Source organism: Triturus cristatus, chromosome 8 (genome assembly GCF_964204655.1).
Source record: "Triturus cristatus chromosome 8, aTriCri1.1, whole genome shotgun sequence".
In the NCBI taxonomy this organism is placed as follows: Eukaryota; Metazoa; Chordata; class Amphibia; order Caudata; family Salamandridae; genus Triturus; species Triturus cristatus.
In genome coordinates, this window is record NC_140591.1 from 1,480,325,679 (window position 1) to 1,480,346,170 (window position 20,492).

The window sequence follows — 20,492 nt, forward strand, 5'->3', positions numbered from 1 at the left end:
AAGTACGAGCCAGAGAGGATAGCTCGCTGCATGCGAGCAGACCAGAGGACGCGTGTTTCTTTAATTGGGCTGAGCTGGACACGCACCCCGCCCACACGGATGACGAGGTTAAAAGGAGGAGTCCTGAACCAGGAAGAGGTCAGCAACCGGGAGTGGAGAGAGCGGACGGAGCAGACGAAGAGTGGAGAGCGTACGTAGAGGAAAGAAGAGACCGAGAAGAAGACGAGAGAACAGAGACCGGGACGACGGAGCCTGGAGGCCAACGACCCCACGACTCGCCCCGCCACGTTTCCGGAGAAGCGTGGCACCTACAGGTACGGGATCGTATCTATGGTTGGGCGGGACGACGGAGACTACAGAAACCTTAGTAATCGCACTTCCCAGTTCCCCTACCCTCACCTCACCGCCACCTGAGGGACCTAAAGAGCACAGTGTGTATTCCTCACTCCCGACCCTTCACCGTAGTTGTTCCCCAGCACACCTGCCTGACATCGGTGTTTCTTGTTTTCTTTTGGGGACGCCGACAACGGGGAGCGGAGAAAGCCGCACCGGCCCGAAGAAGCCGACATCCTGGACGGGAGCCGATACAGAGCGAAGAGTCCACATCAGCGACCAACCCTTAAGCAGGAAGCCGAAGTCCCCCTACCCTATTATAGGCCCAGGACTCACAGGAAAAAGGTGTTACGACCAATAAACCCTACCGTAACTGCACCCTCTGACTCCGTGTCTCCTTTGCACCCGCTACAGGTGGGTTGTGATATCTACATTTTACAGATTCACAATTAACTTCTTATTAGATTATTATATACTGCTTCGATGAATGATTTGCGTATTGTCTCATGGAATGTTAAGGGTCTTCTTAATCCAGTCAAGAAGCAAAGAGTGTTGTCACATTTATCAAAGTTAAAATGTCATGTGGCCTTATTACAAGAGACACACCTTAGTGTGCAAGATATATCCTCTTTACGCAGACAATGGGTTGGGTGCGTTTTCGCCTCCCCAGCCATGAATAATAAGAATGGTGTTATAATATTATTTCATAAATCGTTATGTACACATTTGTTAACCAAAGTTAAGGATGATAAGGGGAGATGGCTTCTGTTAAACCTTAAGATACATGATATCCAATTCTCAATCTACAATCTTTATAGTCCTAATGGTATAGATTTAAAATTTTGGAATTAATTTTCTATTCTCCTTTCGTCCCATGCAACAGAAAATCTTATAGTGGGTGGTGACTGTAATCAACTGATGGACTCTTTTCTCGATTGTAAATCTCTTGGACTCTTTTCTCAATCGTAAATCTCAAACTAGGTTTGTTCCAAATAAAATGCACAGGACCTTTCATAAAGCTATATCTTCTAGGGAGCTGGTGGATGTTTGGAGAATTTCACACCCAGATGTTTTAGAGTTCTCCTTTTTCTCCCCAGTACAATATTCCCACTGTAGATTAGATTAGATTACATATTTCTCACACAACCCACTCTTCAATTCTTGCCGAGATAGGTTCATTACTTATTTCTGACCACGCCCCTGTCATAAAAGATTTGGACTATCCCACTCCTATATCCACTTCACACAGATGGAGATTTAATAATGCTCTTCTACTTGAGAACCAATTCACTGAGTAATTTGCACTGTTTTTACAGGAATTTTTCGAGAACAATCTTCCCTCAGACTCACAGATGAATTTTATTTTAGATGCATTTAAGGCCACAGCTAAGGCGTTTATAATAAACTTTGTTGCAAATAAAAAGAGGAAGGCACTTAGAGATTCAAAACTACTCTTAAAACAAATAAAGACCCTAGAACATGAATATTTCTCCTCAGATCACTCAGATACCCTGTCTAATCTCATTAAAGCTAAACTGCAATATAATACACAGTCCTGGGATAGCGCTTACAGTAGTTTGCTTACGTTTAATGCAAAATTGTATGGCAGTCGTAATATGGCTGGTAAATCTCTGGCCAACTACTTTAATATTAAAAAAACAAAAATCCAAGATTGTTGCTATAATGGACGGTGATGGGGTCAAGCATGTTAATGACTCCAAGATACTAGAATGCTTCACAGAATATTGTACTAAGTTATATACTCCTGAATCCTCTCCTTCAAGTGATCAATTTGATGCCTATTTCCAATCCATTCCCAAACCCCCAGAGAAGTTGGTTGACTTGTCTTCTCTCGACTGTCCAATTACGGAACAAGAAATTTCTAATGCCATTCTTCATCTTCCAAAAGACAAAACTCCTGGGCCTGACGGTTTTTCTGTACGTTTTTTTCTTCACTTCAAACATCTGTTAGGTCCTAAGTTATTGCTCCTTATCAACCACTTTTCTACTCTGGGAAAGACTCAAGGCTCCTTTACTCACGTCATGCTTTGTCTCATCCCTAAGAAGGACAAAGATCTATCTCAATGTGGTAATTACAGACCTATCTCACTTATTAATACGGATTGTAAGATCTTTGCTAAATTACTGGCTTTTTGCATCAATCAGTTCATCCCCGAATTGGTTGAGAAACACCAGTCAGGGTTTGTAAAGGGTCGTTCTATTGCGGACAACTCTAGAACTTTTCTTGACACAATTCATCATGCTTCCAGGTTGAACTCACCAGTTGCTGCCATAACTCTGGATGCAGAGAAAGCATTCAATAGAGTTGATTGGGGGTTCATCTTCGGAGCACTGAAAGGGTACGGCTTCAGCCCCCACATTATTCATTATATCCAGCTATTACACTCTGCCCCCTCCACTCCTATTTGGGTTAATGGTCATCAGTCTAACTATTTTTCCCTCCAAAGAGGTACTAGACAAGGTTGCCCTTTGTCTCCACTTCTATTTATTTTAGCTTTAGAACCCTTCTTGGAAAAGATTTGTCATTCTCCACTGTTTACCAGTTTGCAATATAAAAATATTGACATCAAATTTACAGCATATGCTGATGACATCCTATTATATATCTTTAATCCAAACAAGTCTGTACCGGCGTTTCTCTCTTTATTAAATAAATACTCTACAGTGTCCGGATATGTAGAGTAAATAAATGTAAATAAATCAGAAGTCCTGCACCTAAATAAATATTGCCTCCCAGATATGTTTTAAGACATGGGGCTTACATGGAACTCAAAAGATATTAAGTGTTTAGGTGTCTTATATACAAATAAAATGTAAAGAAACCATTAGATTGAACCTCAACGAGATCATCACGAAAATCACTGTGTTAACGAAAGGCTGGTCTCCATTATTTCTGCCCTGGTGGGTAGATTAGCAACCATTAAAATGATGCTGCTACCAATTATCAATTTCTACTTATCCATGCTATCGGTTACCCTCCCACTCTCTTTCTTTAAAATCATTAACAGTTCCTTAATCAACTTCTTGTGGAATAAACGGAAGCCTAGAATCTCGCTATATCATCTCCAGCAATCCAAGGACTCTGGTGGGGTACATTTTCCTAACCTTCGACGATACCATTCTGCTTTTACTCTGAAACAGATCTGGACTTCTCTTTCGACCAACCCTCACACAACGCTAGCCACTTGGGGTTAATTGGAACAGGCTCAACTTACTCCTATTTCTTTAAAAGAGGCGGTTCATATTTCTCAACCCCCCCAGGACCTTTTTCTCTCCTATACTTGCCTATTCTATGGCAGTTGCAAAACCTTTCATTGCTTCTTCTAATTCAAATATAGATATTATCTCACAATCACCTATCTGGTACAATAAATACTTAAAGCTAAACAATAGAGCTCTTTTTTGGAAAGAATGTATCGACAAAGGTATTATAACCATCGGCCATATACTTACAGACAGCTCTCTATTGGACTTTTCAGCGATTCAAAGAAAATATCACATTTCCTAACAACACGCCACACAATTTCTACACCTTAAAACTTCCCTTCTCCTCCTCCTCACTCAGGACTCCTCTGCTGGTCCTCAAAATCACCATCCCTTTCACACTTTAGATTTCTCCTCTTAAATAGAAGCACCTGGCATTTAAAAATATTGTCCCGTCCTTCAGAATTGAGATCAAAATCCAAGGTGGAACTCTTATGGGAAAGGTACCTTCACCAGGCGTTTTCCTTCCAGACCTGGAGCTCCATATGGGCTAAGATCCACACTTCCTCTCGTTCCGCAAGCACAACACAAACATTGTATTATTATTATATCAGGCTCTTCTTGACCCCTGAGGACCTCCATAAGTTCCAAGTGACTAACAATGAAAATTCATGGTCTTGTTCTCACGTCAAAAGTGATTTTTTACACATGTTTTTTCTTTGTTCTTTGGTTAATAGGCTCTGGCGGCTCATTTTAAGAAACGTAATGAAATTCTGTCCACGGCGTTCTCTTTTTATATTTCCCATATTTTTTTAGGCATCTCTTCCTCCCTGTGGCGTCCTCAAGGGATTATAGGAAATGTTATTGATTTTGGCTATAGCTATTGCCCTGCAGGCTATCATCACGAACTGGAAAAATACCACTAAAATTACTTTAATTGCCTGGTGGAATCTTTTATGTCATCATCACAGATTGAATTGCGCATATGATGCGGTGATTATGTCAAGGACCCAACTAGGCCTTCAAAGAGCGGTTAATAGTTTTGTCATTTACATGAAAGAGTAAACATAACAAAGACATTTACCATGGGTTGTGGTAAAAGTAGAGGTACAACATGTATTTTATTGATAATAGAAAGGTAGAAAATACTGGTACCTTTTGTTATTTAGGCATCACTTTTGACAAAAAGGGAACATGGAAATCAGCTATTAAGGCCAGAAAACTGAATTTTAGCAGAGCAGTGGGGGCAGTTATAAATTTTGCTAAAAAAATAGGAGGAAGACCTGTACAAGAACTCTTGGAAGTCTATAAGACCAAATGTGTTTCTACCGGCCTGTATGGGGCCGGTTTATGGGGCATCGAAGAACCAGATATCATACAAACTTGTGAAAATAGTTTTATCCGCTATCTTTTGGGAGTCCCTATTTCTTCTGCCACCTATAGTTGCCATCAGGAATTGGGACTCTCTTATATATCGGATACCATTAAGATAGCTCCGTTATTATTGTGGCATAAGGTGTGGGTCACAGATGAGACAGGCTTCAATAGAGAGGTAACCTTGGACTGCCTTAAACTGGAGAGAGCGAAAGATATGGTGTGGTTTAATTATATAAAAATGATAACCAACGCCATTGGGCACCCTGCATATTTTACGGACCCAAGCAGCTTGGAGGATATTTCTAGGAAAGATTTGAAAGCATACTGCTTGAAATTCCTCGAAGATCAAAGATGGTCTAAAGAGAGAGTAAAACACACTGTAATGGCACATCATCTCATCCTGAGTGGCTTGGGTCTTCAACAATATTTGCTGTCAGTACAGGATAGTTTTAGCCATATGCTTTTGGCTCGTTTTCGACTTAGCTCCTTTTTTAGAATGGTTTTATTTCCGGTGGTAAATGTCTGGTCATCTGATATATCTGCATGCCCCTGTGATGATGTTTCATTACAATCAACAATGCACTGCACTTTATTTTGTAAATATTTTTCCATACCCAGGCAGATGTACCTTAGACCGATTCTTAAAAGCTGGAATATTAGATACTGCAGGGTAGCATTTTTAAGATTACAGATGTTGGAAACACCGGCAACTATTTTGGCTGTTACAACCTATTTGAAAGCGATCATTAGGTCCCGGGCCACAATGTAACTTTTTAAATTTTATTACATTTTAAAACCTTTTATAAACTTTTTAGATTGTATTTTAACGGTTTTTTCCCATGTGTATATTCATGATTGCTGCTAGACACTTTTATGATTTCTTCTGTCATGAAATCGTATAAAGCAAATTTTGATGTAATCTTGATATGATGTGACACGTTGCACTTTAGGTATTACTACGCACCTTTATGCACCAGCACTTTATTTCCCAAGATTGGATGTTACGTCCCCTGATTAGCCTATAATGCTCTATTGCCTTTAGCCCTCTAAGCATGTTTAATGACTGTTCCATGGTTTTTAAACATTCTATAAATGTATTTTAAAATTATTTTCACTGTATTTGTATGAATTAGAAATGATAATATAAATGTAGGAATGTTTTTTATGCTTTTATGGTGAGATTTGTTGCACCGAATAAAGCTGATTTTGAATTGAATTGAATTTGAATTGCGCATATGCCACTTCCATTCCTTTACTGATTAAAAAAGATTTATTATGGTTGCCACTCACAACATTCCTATCCAGATAAGCTGTTCTATCCAAATCTAGGGTCACGAGTTATAAACCTCCATAAATGTCGGTAAATCTTCATTAAGTTAATATCGTTATTATTGCAATGCTGTTATTGCTTACAATTACCTTTTCCTCTTTTCCTCGCTTTCTCCTTTTCTCTTTCTTTTTCCTTCTCTCTCTTTTCTTCTGTTACAAAATCTCCCCAAAATGCATATTGTTTTGCAAATAGCTTATATTTTTCAATTCGAGTTCGGGTATATCGAACTGTTAAGCTTGCATATATTTCTTTCATTCACCGTGCTTGAATTGTATTGTTTTGAATATTGTGTTTACTTTATATTTGTTTCTCCATATAATTTCAATAAAGCATTTTAAACAGAAAAAAAAGAAATAAGCTTGTGTATTTCTTCTCATGGATAGATGACCTCTTTACAGCATCATCAGATTCTCTGGTGGTATTAAAATATGACATTAGCCTCTCTATCTTATTTTTTGCAGTTTCATCCAGCGCAAACTCGACCCGAAGGTATTGGAGCGCTTTACACGAGCACCAGCTGCATTACAGATGGACACATTCATTTCTAGGCACGGGGAGGTAAGTGATTTGCCCCGAAACACAGAATGTTTGAGGGTCCCTGCCGAGACTCGAACCTGGTTCCCCAACTTCAAGGTCAGCCGATCAAGACTATATTTTCTAGTGTGGGGCTGCTGTTACTAGTGCAGCTAGCTCACTGACTGATGGTAAAGGATTGGCCACCACCTTGATGTTGTATCTGACGGGGCTGGCCACCGTTTTAGGCCGCCTGCAGACGTGGCACGTCACACCGACCTTCAGGGGCTTAGGTGTATCTCTTCCCACTGATCCTGGCTTCAGAGAGAAATCTCGCGAACCTCCTTTTCATACTCTCGCCCCTTTATGCGTCTTTACATTCCATTTTTAAGTCTTTTTGTTCCATGCCGGCTTGCAGGCACTTCAAGATATTTTGTGCTCTAGGTATGTATTAATTTAATTGCCATTCGACAAACCTTCATGATTTGCTTTGACCTCATTTAGAGAGAAATAGGAGAGGCTTCCTGTCTGGCCCAGTGTGAGAAATGGAGGTAGGGAGAGCTGGCAGGGCCTTTTCACTGCACCCTCTAATACAGTGGTTCTCAGCCTTTTGAATTCTGGGGACCCCCACTTAATCATTACTGGAACCCAGGGACCCCCACTTAATCATTACTGGAACCCAGGGACCCCCACTAAGTCATTATTGGAATCCGGGGACCCCCCCCCCTGAATCATTACTGGAAGCCAGGGCCTCCGGCATAAGCATTGTTGATGATTTGAATCGCATAACAGAAAAAAGTATTTGTCAAACATATACACAAGTAACGATACATATTATTTAATTCGCAAACACATATAAAGATTTTAGTTTTAATTTTATTTTAATAGATAGGTTGGAACTTTTCTAAACTTATTTGAATCCACTAATTGTACATACTATATTCTGGTTGATCCACCTGCACTACTCCCAGGACTCAATCTGGGGATACTAGCCTAATTTTTAGCCCCCAATTTCAAATTCCTTCACATTTGCAGTATGTTTTAAAATTTTCAACTGTACATTTAGCTTCTTTATATACACTTTATTAATCCGTTAACATTATTTAATTTTCTAAGTAGTCACAGAACCCCTCAGGAGGCTTTGTGGAACCCCAGGGGTGCCTGGACCACAGGTTGGGAACCACTGCTCTAGTACAATAGGGCACACATGCAACACCACGCACACCGATGTAGAGCCAACTGTATACAGTATCAGAGGGATGGGCTGTGCAGGGGTTGACTGACTTGTAGTCGGCAAGTATGCTAGGTTTGTGAGGAATGAAGCGGAGAAGTATGGAGACACACACAACAGGATACCATGTGCAAATGGTTATCGCAGACTAAGGACTCAGGCACAATATCTCAATTTTATGAGCTCCCTGGGCCACACCTGGCCTCAGTGTATGGCACGAGAGTGCCATATGACCTGAGAAAATCAGACGTGTATAGTTTAATGACATCACTGAAAACTACATTACATGACCTGTGGCTGATGGTGATATCTTCAGAAATCACAACGTGCTACGGGACCTGTATCAGAGGATAGAACTATGTAGTTTCAGATCCTGCTTTCATAAAAGTAATAACAAATGACTGATCTTTGTGCACTGCAGCAGGTCATAACATCGCTAATGCACATCTTCAGCAAACATGCTTTTGCGGGGCAGTCATGTGATGTCCTTTTACAGGTAACCGTGATAACAAATTTGATGTTATGGTCTCCATCCTGTAAGGTATACTCCTCAACTCTTTGCTTTCCTCTAGTCATACTTCATCAGGCCATTGTCTTCAGCAATTTGCACTGAGTTAGCATGGACAGTTGCAGCTGACTTTGGCATTTCCTGGACTCCTTATGAAGTGATCAGAAGACCTCCAAATTTCCCTGTGTTCTCTTCTTTGAGAGAGACTCACCGACTCCATGTGTGGAAGAAAGGGGCATGGCAAATTGAATGCCCTTTAAAAGATGGTGGCCTATCCAAGAATTATTGTGTGAGCTTCCCAATCTAAGGTGAAGGTGAATCTTTTCTTGTGATGTCAGTTCCTGTTTGAACCATACATAACAGATGGATCTATTGCAGCATTTTTGTTTGTATTCGCCACTAACTTGCTACAGTTTTTGTACCTGAGTTTTGCACTTTGCAGTCAGAATGTTCGATGGATCATCTGTTTGATGTCCTGGCTTGGCTCTTTTCTCTTTCCCGATGTCAGAGAGACTTTAGTGCCTTGCTGATCTTCTTCTGCAATAACCTTTATCTTCAATCAAAGTTACAAGATTGCCAAGATTATTTGCCCTCAAGGCTTTTTCCTCATATCTGGGACCCTCTGAAAGAGACATGTGATAACTTTGTTACATTATGTTAATTTATTTGTAAAGTGCAACAATTACCCAGAGGTGTATTGGCACTATATGTGCACTGTTAAGTGCAGAGCAGTACTGTGGCTAATTGGTGAGTCTCCCTTTCCTCAGGTAGCAATAAGGCTACCTCCAAGCAGGTGTATCCGAACCAGGGGTACAGTAAGGTGTGAAATCTCTGCACCTGGCTGTCATCAGCCTTCATGAAACAGTAATCTGAAGCGGTCAAAAGGACCAGCCCTTTCTAGAAACATCCTCACCTTGAAGATCAGGAACTGCAGTCCCAATCCTCATACCTACCATCTAGCAAATGGTAGTGCTCATAAAGAACCTATCAGTAGTCCTTTGATAATACAGATCTCAAGGAATTTTTAAAGGGAACCCTGTCTCCATCCTCCTCACAGTGTCTGTATCCCCCCATCCATCCTCAGGAAGGCAGGCAATACATTTCCACTATCTGTGGAAGCTAACCTCATCCTCCATCTTGTGCTATGTGTAAACCTGAGGAATCTAAAATGGACCCCGTTGGCACAAATACTCAGTCACACACACATACAGAGTCCTGTTACCTTACATGTGAAACATACACACTGCACAAACATGCACTTGACCTGTACACAGGATGTCAGTCAGTGCAAGATTCTGGATTTCACATAAAATCAGAACTTTGCATGAGACGGGTCAGTAGACCACCCTCTCCCTGGCAAAGAAAAAGGTCTGGTCACACTAAGGATTCAGTGAGCCAAAAGCTTTATTCAATACAAATGATGTGTACCATAAAAGCAACAAGTTAATGCATTACATATGAACAATGTGGTTAAAGCATGTATCTCCAGAAACAGAAATTCACACAGTGCCAAGACAGTTAAAATAAACTTAAAACAGGTATAAGAAAAAAATACTAACATGCACATATCATAGATAATTTTCACCAAAATCAGACATTAGCCATTGCGACTAAAATTAGATTCTTCAGACACTATTTGATTATAACCATTAAAACACTAAGGGTATAGACAGCTTGGGATAAAATGTAATACTTGAACCCTTTTTAAGCTGCGTTTTCTACATGCCCGTTTGTTATGCTCTTATGAAAACTAAGGAATACAACAACTATTCAAAGAAATAAAGAGAAATAAGAGTGTTGGGCAGAACTGAGTCTTTTATACATCCATACCAATTTGATTTTGCTGAAAGGAAATATTTTAATCCTGGTGAAGTCCTCTATGAGGACGAAACGAATTGGATGGGCTGAGTCAATAATATTTTGAATAATAAAAAAAAAAAATTTGAAACTTCACACTTTGCCTTTCGGACCTGAAGAAGAATATATTGATATTGACAACATTAAACAAGTGTACATCCGAAAAAAACGGAGAAAAAAATTCTATATAATAATACTGCTGGACAATTACAGCACTCCCTTTTGTGTTTGTTTTTGCTTATGAGTAGTTTGATCATTAAGGGGTGAGTGGTCATTATTACTACTTAACAGGATTAGCATTTGTCCGGCCACATGTAGCCAGAACTACTCTTGCTTTGAGATTGTGCCCCTTTTTAAGTGCTTGGATTCACTGAGTCATCTAATCGAGCTCTAATACGTATTACTCTGGAGAGAAATAGGCTGACCCTATAGCACACTGTCCCATCCCCTAGTTAAAAGCCACCTGATGTTGGATTATTCTTTCTTGTAGGAATAGAGATTTAAGACCGAGTTTCCTGGGAATCAGATACACTTAACAAAAAAATGCTAACTGCCAAGTGGTCTGCTGCAATTGATTATCAAGAGGCATGTTTGGGTGATTGTACCCCATGTTTCATTTTTTGGAAAAGCAGTCAGGTAATGAAAAATAAGAAGGTGAAAACAAGTTTAAAGGTACCTGTACTGTACATTGTTGATTATCATAAGGTACAATTTACACCCAGACTCATCATTGCATGCTATTTACCTCCCCACTGTTATCTTAGAGACGTCTAATTTTTTCTCCAAACCCAGCGGGGCCTGCTCTTTTTTCTGTAACCACGGCATTCTGTTCATCATATCTAGGTCCATACAGTCCTTAAGAATTAACTTAGTGAACGAGGGTTCTTCTTTAGACCAAACTGATCACCATAATAGTAGAGGTTTTGTTTCAAGGGTGTCCGATAGGATCCAATTCCCAATAAACAATGGATACCAGGGTAGAACGGGGTACTGACAAGAGTCTCTGTATAAAGGAATTTACTATTATTTGTAAGTCACTTTTATCCTCAATAGCCCAGATCCCTGCGCCACACAATACTGTTGAAATTGTTTTGGCGTTATAAAGGGTGAGCATCTGGGCAATCGGTTTGATGCGTAACTTAGAGGCAAACCTCATCAGACCTTCATTATTCCAGATCATATTTGATACACAGATCTTCATATGGCACCTCCAATCCAGTTTAGATGTGAAATGGATCCCTAAATAACTAACTAAGGAGTCACAAAACACGGTACGCTGCCACCACTGTTTTACATGATGTACTCAAGGCATGGGCAGTAGTCCACTGGCTACAATGAGAACATGTTTGGTGCTTCCTTTGAGGTCACAGGACTGGCCCTGGAATGCGCATTATCAGGGACAAGCATGCTAGTTTAGCATGGTGGTGAGGCAAAAATAAAAGTCAGCATGGCAGTTTCAGATGCAGTCGGGTGAGGTTAAATTCCCATTTACCATGCAGAGGACATTTTTGTCCCATCAACAAGGAAGGCAAGAGGGAGGGAGACTTAAACCAGTACAGCTACTTCTCAGCTCCTACTCTGATTAAAACAAATACTCCAAGCCCTGGCACTGAACATTGTGAAGAAGGGGTTTGGCAAGCAGCTCCCCACAGCCTGTACCCACCCAACCATGAGATGGGACAATCTCTACAATGAGACTGAGGGATATTGGGAGAAATGGACAGGAACATCACTACCAGGATCCTTACCCTCTCTTGACATTGTCTGATAAAAAAGGGTACCTATGGGAAAGCTTGGGACTATTTCCTACCCCCAACTAGCACAGCTATGCTGGGAGATCTTCATGCCCTTTGTGTCACAGAAGCAGTCCATGGAAATGCCAAGTTTCCAATTTATAAACGTGCAAGGCTAGGCCCGTCCTCATAATCGAAGAATAAAGAAACCATACTGGTTTCTAGATGTGACCCCCATTCATCTGGGGCTGCTGCCAGGCTTCTGAGTGGACCTCTCCTTCCAGCATGGTGTGTTGAGTGGAGGCACTGCTGCCCTGTGGGCCGAGTGTCTTTGCCCGTGGGGACCTGGGACTGACCGGCATTCGCCAGCCTTCCTCCCGCCTGTTCGTGTGGCCGGCTCCCCCGTACAATCCTGCTCCATGGGGTTGATTTTTCCATTGTGGCTTTTCCGATTGGTTTCTCGCCAAACAGCAACACCGCCATTTTGTAGTGTTGTCGTTGTGGTCTTTAACCTAGATCCTCCATCTTGATGATCTTTCTGGCGTAAATGGACTTACTGGACAATGCATGACCCTGGACCGCGCCTTGTACCCCCCTCTCCCCAACTCTTTCCTTGTCCAAAATGATTTGAGGCAAAATCTGAACCCGACTTTGGTCTTTTTGTTTGCGTGTCCCCAACCGGTTTTGCTGACATTCACCCCGACTTTCAGTTTCCCTTTAAGTTTTTTTTTTCACCCTTGCCTGTTCCTCCTGCTCCGCTCCTCATTCCAACCCTTTTACTTTCCCCCCGCTTACCCCCGCTACCCTGCTCTTTACCCCACCTATCTTGTGGCATGAAACTGTGTAATGTGTTTTTTTTTTTATGTTCCTATGTAATAGTGAATTTACTATTTGTATATATAGAACACTAACCACTAGTATATGTAGTAGACCTTTGTACTTACTACCATTCCTTTTCCATTTCCTTGAGTGACTTTACAACTTGTACATTTGCAATTTTTTCTGTTTGTATCTCTTATGTAACTCATGTAATCCAAAGTCCTTATGTAACTCAACTGGTTCTTTTGTAACGCGCTCTGACACCTTTGGGTAGTGATCGCGCTATATAAAATTGCATTAAATAAATCAATAAATAAATAAACTATAAAAAAAAACAGAAAACAAGAAAAGACTCTTCTCTAGGTTCCGAGCAGCATCCAGCGCAGAGTTTGCCTGAATGTAACAACCTGCTGAGTAAGAGCACAAGCATTCATCTACTCTGTATAGGGGAAGAGGCTAAGCATTTGTTTGAAATATAAGGGGACAATGCAGTTGCCTGTTTCCTGAACATAGCTCACTTTCATAATGTAATGAGTATGAGGAAGTAGATGGACACCATGGTAACTAAACTGTCTGTCTTTCTCCTCCATCATTGAGTGCCTGTGAATGGCATACCTGAAATATGAATGGCATGTACCTTGTAACTGAAATCAATGTAGCATTGTTCTATATGTTAAAAGGTATATTAAAATCGAATGTGGGTCCAATTTAGAAAACAATTGTAAATCTGCACCCTTTTGGTTACTCAACGCTTGTGTGCAAATAAAAAGAAAATCAGATTTTCAAAGGTTTACCGGCGTTCTCCTGGAATACTTCCCACCTTCAAAACAAAAGTATATTGCTGTTGACAAAAGTAAACTATTTTTCAAAGGTGAAATTGGTCATGAAGAAGTTACTGTATACCTAGAATATCACGTTTGTATGAATTCCAAAGCATGTAGTTCCCTGCCCTGGAAGCCTATTTACAACATCTCTGAACAGGATGCACTCATGCTGAATATTTCAAATTACTGGCTTGTTATCAGCCATTCATGGATACAGGAAAATACAACTTACTTGTATCAAATGCATACCACATAGAGGTCGGCTTCAGGCTGAGCCACAGCACAAGATGACGAGGAGTGATTCAGTTCCTTCAGGATTATGGTGGGAACTCAGCATGTGTGTGTGTGTGTATACATATATATATATATATATACATATACATATTTATATATACAAATAGTTGTTGTCAATGTCAGAAACTGACAAGAACGGAGCCGACTCAGATGCGATTATTTTTCTTATATTCCTTCATCAACCAACAAGACTAGTTTTGGTCATCCAAGCGACCTTGACCACAAGTTTCATTTTCAAAATAAGGACTGCCCTTTATCCACCCGAATCTAACTAGTATCAAAGAAAGACTCCTGACAACTCTTCAAAAAAGATGAAATTCAAAAGTAAGTTCGTTATTTTGGCATTGTGAATCATAACAAAATGAAATACAATACCCATTGATTGCCGACATTACCCCATGTCAAAAACATATTATAGATAGGTTACATCAATTTTGTTTTTAGATGCAGAGACATTCATTGAGCTTATGGTCAATGCTCGTTGTAATATCCTTGGCCAGTGCCCATTGCTATTTTTAATAATTACAGTATATGGCAAAGCATCGGTTATGTCCCTCCATCCTTTGTGTGTCCCATCAATTTCTAGAGTACAGAGTTTTGGGCAAGTGCCCTTTACACTATATTTGCCTAAAATAATTTGTTTATTTTTCATCCCTTTTGCCAATCCAAATTTTACCCTCATCCATGATTGGCATGTGGAGCTAGGCAAACCTGCTAGGACGTTTTTGTTAATGCAGTAAAAATTTCCTGTATGACAACGGGCCTATTAATAAATAATTTCATCATCAGATCTACAGACAGGAATACAGTTCCTCATCGTGGTTTAATAATTCGGTGCCTTACTATCTAATGTCAGAATGTATCTGGTTTTCAGTTCCCAGAGTCTCCTAGTACGGTCACCACCCCTCGTGTTAGCTGTCACAGCGTCAACTACAAAGTATCTTACATGGGTTGGGTCCTTTTGGGGGAACAACCTTTACAACGAAACTTTGACAACGCGTGCAGTTACATCGCGGATTTTACAACGAACGCGATGTAACCACGCGATGCCATTACAACGCAAGTCTTTACATCGACTTGCGCTAGATGGCGCGCTAACATTACAAATAGTGTAGTTTACTATCCCAACACCTTCCCTACTGTTAAGTGGACTGGAGTTGGAATAGTAAATTACGCTTTTCTAATGTTAGCACGCCATCTAGCGCAAGTCGATGTAAAGACTTGCGTTGTAATGGCATCGCGTGATAACATCGCATTCGTTGTAAAAACCGCGATGTAACTGCACGCGTTGTAAACACACGCGTTGTTACGTCATACATCCGTCCTTTTGATGTACTACCTCACAATGTCGGGCTACTGGGTATGATCGGTCCCGTTAGTGATAGCCCGCATGTGTTGTAAGATCCTTTTATGAACTTGCAACGTAGTGCTGCCTACGTATTGTAGTCTACAAGTACATGTCGGCACGTAGACCGTAAAATCTGTTTTAAAATTGTACGATCCCAAGATCCTTGTCTCCCTTCCTCCAAATGGGGTCCTGAAAGTAGTGGTGTCTTGACCTATGCTGCACGCCCTACAGTGACTACACTTCCTAAAGCCCAGGGCTGGTCTTAATCAGCTCTGGCTTGTTATTACAATTGCATCCCTCAATGATGCGGCTCTTCGGTAAGTCAAAGGGGGGTGTCTGGGAAGTAACCTACCTATGGTGGCATCGGCTTTGAGGATATGGCAATTTTTATTACACAAATTCCTCAACTCTCTCTGTTGGGTATTATAGGTGGTTAAGAACCTCACCTGTGATTTGCTTTCCTCTTCTCTTCAATGTTTTTTAGAGAATAATATCATCTCCCTTTTCTTTTTGTTGGCTCATTTCATTCTGGCATTCATTTAACTCTGTGATAGTGCTACAATTCCTATTCGCTCGCAGCATTTCTCCATATGGTATACTGAGTTTGGTGTGCATCGGATGGAAACTTGTGGCATGTAAGGTCGTGTTTCCAGCCGTTTCCTTCCTGTGGAGTTTGGTCTCTAACTTCCCTGCATGCACATATATTTCAATGTCTAAAAATGTTACGCTGCTCTTACTGATGGTATGGGTACAATTTAGATTCAAATTGTTGACATTCAAAAGATTGACAAATTGTTCTTCGGAATCAGTGGTGCTACTCCAAATTATAAAAAGATCATCAATAAATCTTACCCACATGATTATGTGTTCTTCCCAAATTTGTGCGTGTTCCTTGCGGAGCACCAGTTCCCACCACCAGCCCACAAGCAAGCATGCGTAACTAGGGGCGAAACAGGTGCTCATCACAGTCCCACGCTGTTGCCGATATAATTCACCCACAAATAGGAAGAAGTTATCTTCCAGGCATCTTTTTGCCATAGACATAAGCATCTGGGTGTGATTAAGTAAACTCGCCAACCTCTCCTGTTAAACATATTTCATTGCTCTTAAGCCATCAGTGTGGGATATGCTGGTATACTGAGATGTTATATCAAGCGCTATTGGCACGTAATCATGTTCCATTGGATTATCATACACAATTTTGAGAATGTCACCACTGTCCTTCACATAAGATAATAACTTTGTGACATATGATTTTAAGAAGAAATCAATATACATGAAAGTGTTCTCCATCATACTCCCTATAGCTGATATGATGGTACGTCCAGGGGGGCAGCTCGCATTCTTATGCACCTTCGGTATCAGATAGAAATCCAGGGTCCTTGGTGTATCATTCTTGAAGTACCTCATTTCATCATGCAAGAGTAAGCCCTCATTCCTCCATTGCTCCAGTTCTTGTGCGTACTCTGCATGGGCCTTCGTCATTATTTTCTGCTTGCATTTTTTGTAGCAGTCCCTTTGTTCAAGTTGGGATCGAGCTTCCTGTAGATACATACTTATTGGCCACAGAACAATGTTACCCCCCTTATTCGAATTCCGATATATATCCAAGACTCAAGAGAGTCGCAATGCGTTATCTGTTGTCCTCTGCCAGGAAATAAACTGCTATCTGTAACGCAACTCCGGAGTGGTTGGCTCTTCTTCCTGGGATTGTTTGGGGAAGATGGGTTCTTCTGCATATATATGTGTATGACACTTTTCCGCAAACCTACAGCTTGCAGCAGTATCCTATCAGCAAACAGTGCGCATCCAAAATGTCTGAAATGGAGCGTCCCCTATGGGGAATTTCTCCGCACGCTCAGGAACTGTTCTGAAGATCAAGAGTCCTTCTTACAGATTGACTAAATGTACAGCAGGTTCCTAAGAAGCGGATATCCAATGGTGGTGTTGGATAATGCCAAAATAAGGGCTATGAAAAAGAAGAGAGAGTCCTTGTTACATCCTAAAAGCATCGATGTGAAACAGAGAGACAAACCTGAGGAGGACAAGATAAGATATATCCCACAATTCAACTCCTCAATTAACACAATAAGAGATGCTCTACAACACCATTGGCAAATATTGGCAAAGGATGAGGATTTAAAGGAACTTGCATCTAACCATCTCAGCATCGCCTACAAAAAAGCATCCTCTCTTGGGGACCTGCTGACGCACAGTCACTATCAGAAAGCAGACCAAAGTGGGAGTAAGAGTCAATGGTTAAGACCAATGGGCTTTTTTAAATGCCCAAAATGCAAGGGGTGCAAGCATGGTTGAAATCGACAATAAGTAGACACCCTGATAGGGGAGAGAATCAGAATTAAGGAAAGAATTACATGTGAGACCACCCATGTCGTTTATGCCCTACAATGTGAATGTGGAAAACAGTACATTGGGAGTACAGTAAATAAATTAAAATTATGTATTCTCCAACATCTTAGGGCAATTAAAAACAAAGATTTCACATATGCTATTGCAAAACATTTGTGGAAAGATCATGATGGTAATTTTGAAAAGCTATCATTTTATGGCATTGAACATACCCCCTTGAACATCAGAGGTGGAGATCGGGAATTGACACTTAGGAAAGCAGAGTCCAAGTGGATAATTATGATGAGAACGGAAATACCATGGGAACTCAATGCCGATGCAGAACTATACACCTTCTTATAAATTACTGTAATGAAGAGAACAGTTTTTTACATGCTTTAACACACTTTGATTGCGGATTGTGATTAATTAGATTTTATGGCTGGCATTTGCACTTTAAAAAGAGACGAGGTAGAAAGATTTTTAGTTTCCATTGGGCTGATGAGACAGCTGCATTTTTTAGGAGATGAATATGCGACCAGATTGATATTGCATTAGATCATATGGAAATTTGTGACTATATTGATTTTGCACTAAGATCCGTTCTACATATGTTATAAGAAATAAGTTGGGTAATTTGAATAGAAACAATGAGAGAGTGGAGATATTACAATATTGTGACTTGATTGTGCAAATATTGATTACTTAGATACTTTACCAGACTTAAGATACAAAGAGATAATTCTTGAGATTTTATATGCTTGTTATTTATTTGCATCTTGCACTTTACTGCATTCCACACTTTACTTTAATGGTTGTTGAAGTGTGCTAATGGAATGGGGATAAGGGCTACATAGTCATGTGACAACTTGGGTACTTCACCAAGATAGAGATGCACTTTGATATTTGAATAACTGTGTAATTGTTTACATTTTTCCCACTTCGCACTTGATTGTATTCTGCACCGTGACACTTTAAGAACTAGGCAAATGTTTACATCTATTGCACTTCACACTTTATTGTATTCCGCACCTTGTGTGTGAACCATTGCATTACCCTTCTCCCCCCCCCTTTTTTCTTATAGTGGTTCTATAAAATAACCAATAAGGGCGATTGAATGATACTATGAACGCTAAGAAATTTCAAAACTGCTAAAAATGTCCAATTACGATCTATACTGGACCAAGCTTACCACCAAAGCACTAAAGCATATAATCATTTGCAGTCAAGAGAAGGTTAGTTTTAATAGGTACCTCACCAAACACAACATCTTCAAGTAAATGCAAAAGATCGTTGCAAGTGATCTCTCCACCTATTTAATTTGTTTGTGTGCACAAAACGTTTTTGTAAACAATTGGCAGTATTAACATCAGTGCATAAAGCTGGCAAGTGAAAAAGAGAAAAAAAGAAAAGCTTAAAAAACAAAATGTGTAATGTTCCTTTAATAGCCAACAAGTACCAATTTCTTGTAACAGAGAGAGGGTCCAACCAACCTCTTTAAAATCACTTTGCACCTTGTACACTTTGACTCGGACGAAGGCCCCAGTCCAAATCGCATAGGTCTTTTTTCTGTCTCTATTTGCACTAATTGCACTTTGACTCTAAGGAAAATTAAAAAATAAAAGACTTTTGAAAGCTACAACCAGTTGTGAGCTCGCTGTCTCAAGTACTACCTTTCTGTGTGTGTGAAGGCAGACACAGAATTCCATGGGACGTGGTATTCTGTGACTGCCTTCACACGCATTTCGCCGCCATCGTTGAAAGACACAGAAAGGTAGCACTTGAGACAGCGAGCTCACAACTGGTTGTAGCTTTCAAAAGTCTTTTATTTTTTGATAATTAAAAGTAAATAGTCATGTGATCAACGGTTTGCCGGCCATACCCCATGAGTAAAGATTTGCCGAAACGCGTTGGGGGGTGTCACGTTCTGGCTGAATAAATTTGATGAAATATGCCTGCAGTTGAGTGCAGCCTTTTTTCTCCATGGGCATTGGAGGAATTGGATTTATGTTTGACGGCATAGCCCGATGCCGGTGTAGGACTGCACCACCTTGTCAATGTCAGCACGGTGCCGCCAGGACATTCATGGATGACCAGTGCTGCCGCAGATTTCTGCGTAAAGGGCCTATGTTTTGCTTGTGATTTGGGCGAGATATGGGACTGCATGGTTAGTAATTAATGAAACGTGACCAAAGAGCACCCATTGAAGGGTTTAATATGGATTGTGTTTTATATGCCAACAGATATGTGCCTCTCGGATGTCCATTTGGAGATATAATGATTTTGAGATCGTGAACATTTACCATAATGCACCATTTTTGAGTCAGAGTGGTTGGCCTATCACAAGTGCCTTCGGCATAATTTAAAGGAAACAGTCATGTGATTAACGGTTTGCAGGCCATACCCCATGAGTAAGGATTTGCCGAAACGCGTCGGAGTGGCACTCCTTGTTGTCACGTTCTGGCCGAATAAATTTGATGAAATATGCCTGTAGCTGAGTGCAGCCTTCTTCCTCCATGGGCATTGGACGAATTGGATTTAGTAGATAGTTATAGTTACAACCTAGTTTCCATAGGAAATCTCAAAATTCTATTTTGAATAACTTTGGCGCCGGTTGACGAATCCTCGCAAAATTTTCAAACTAATGGGGCGCTCCGCTCAGCTCCTACCCTGAAAGTCTCGGGGTGATTCGTCAAGCGGGCGCCGAGAAAAAGGGGGGGTCCCAAAACGCGTTTTCCCCATGCATTTTTC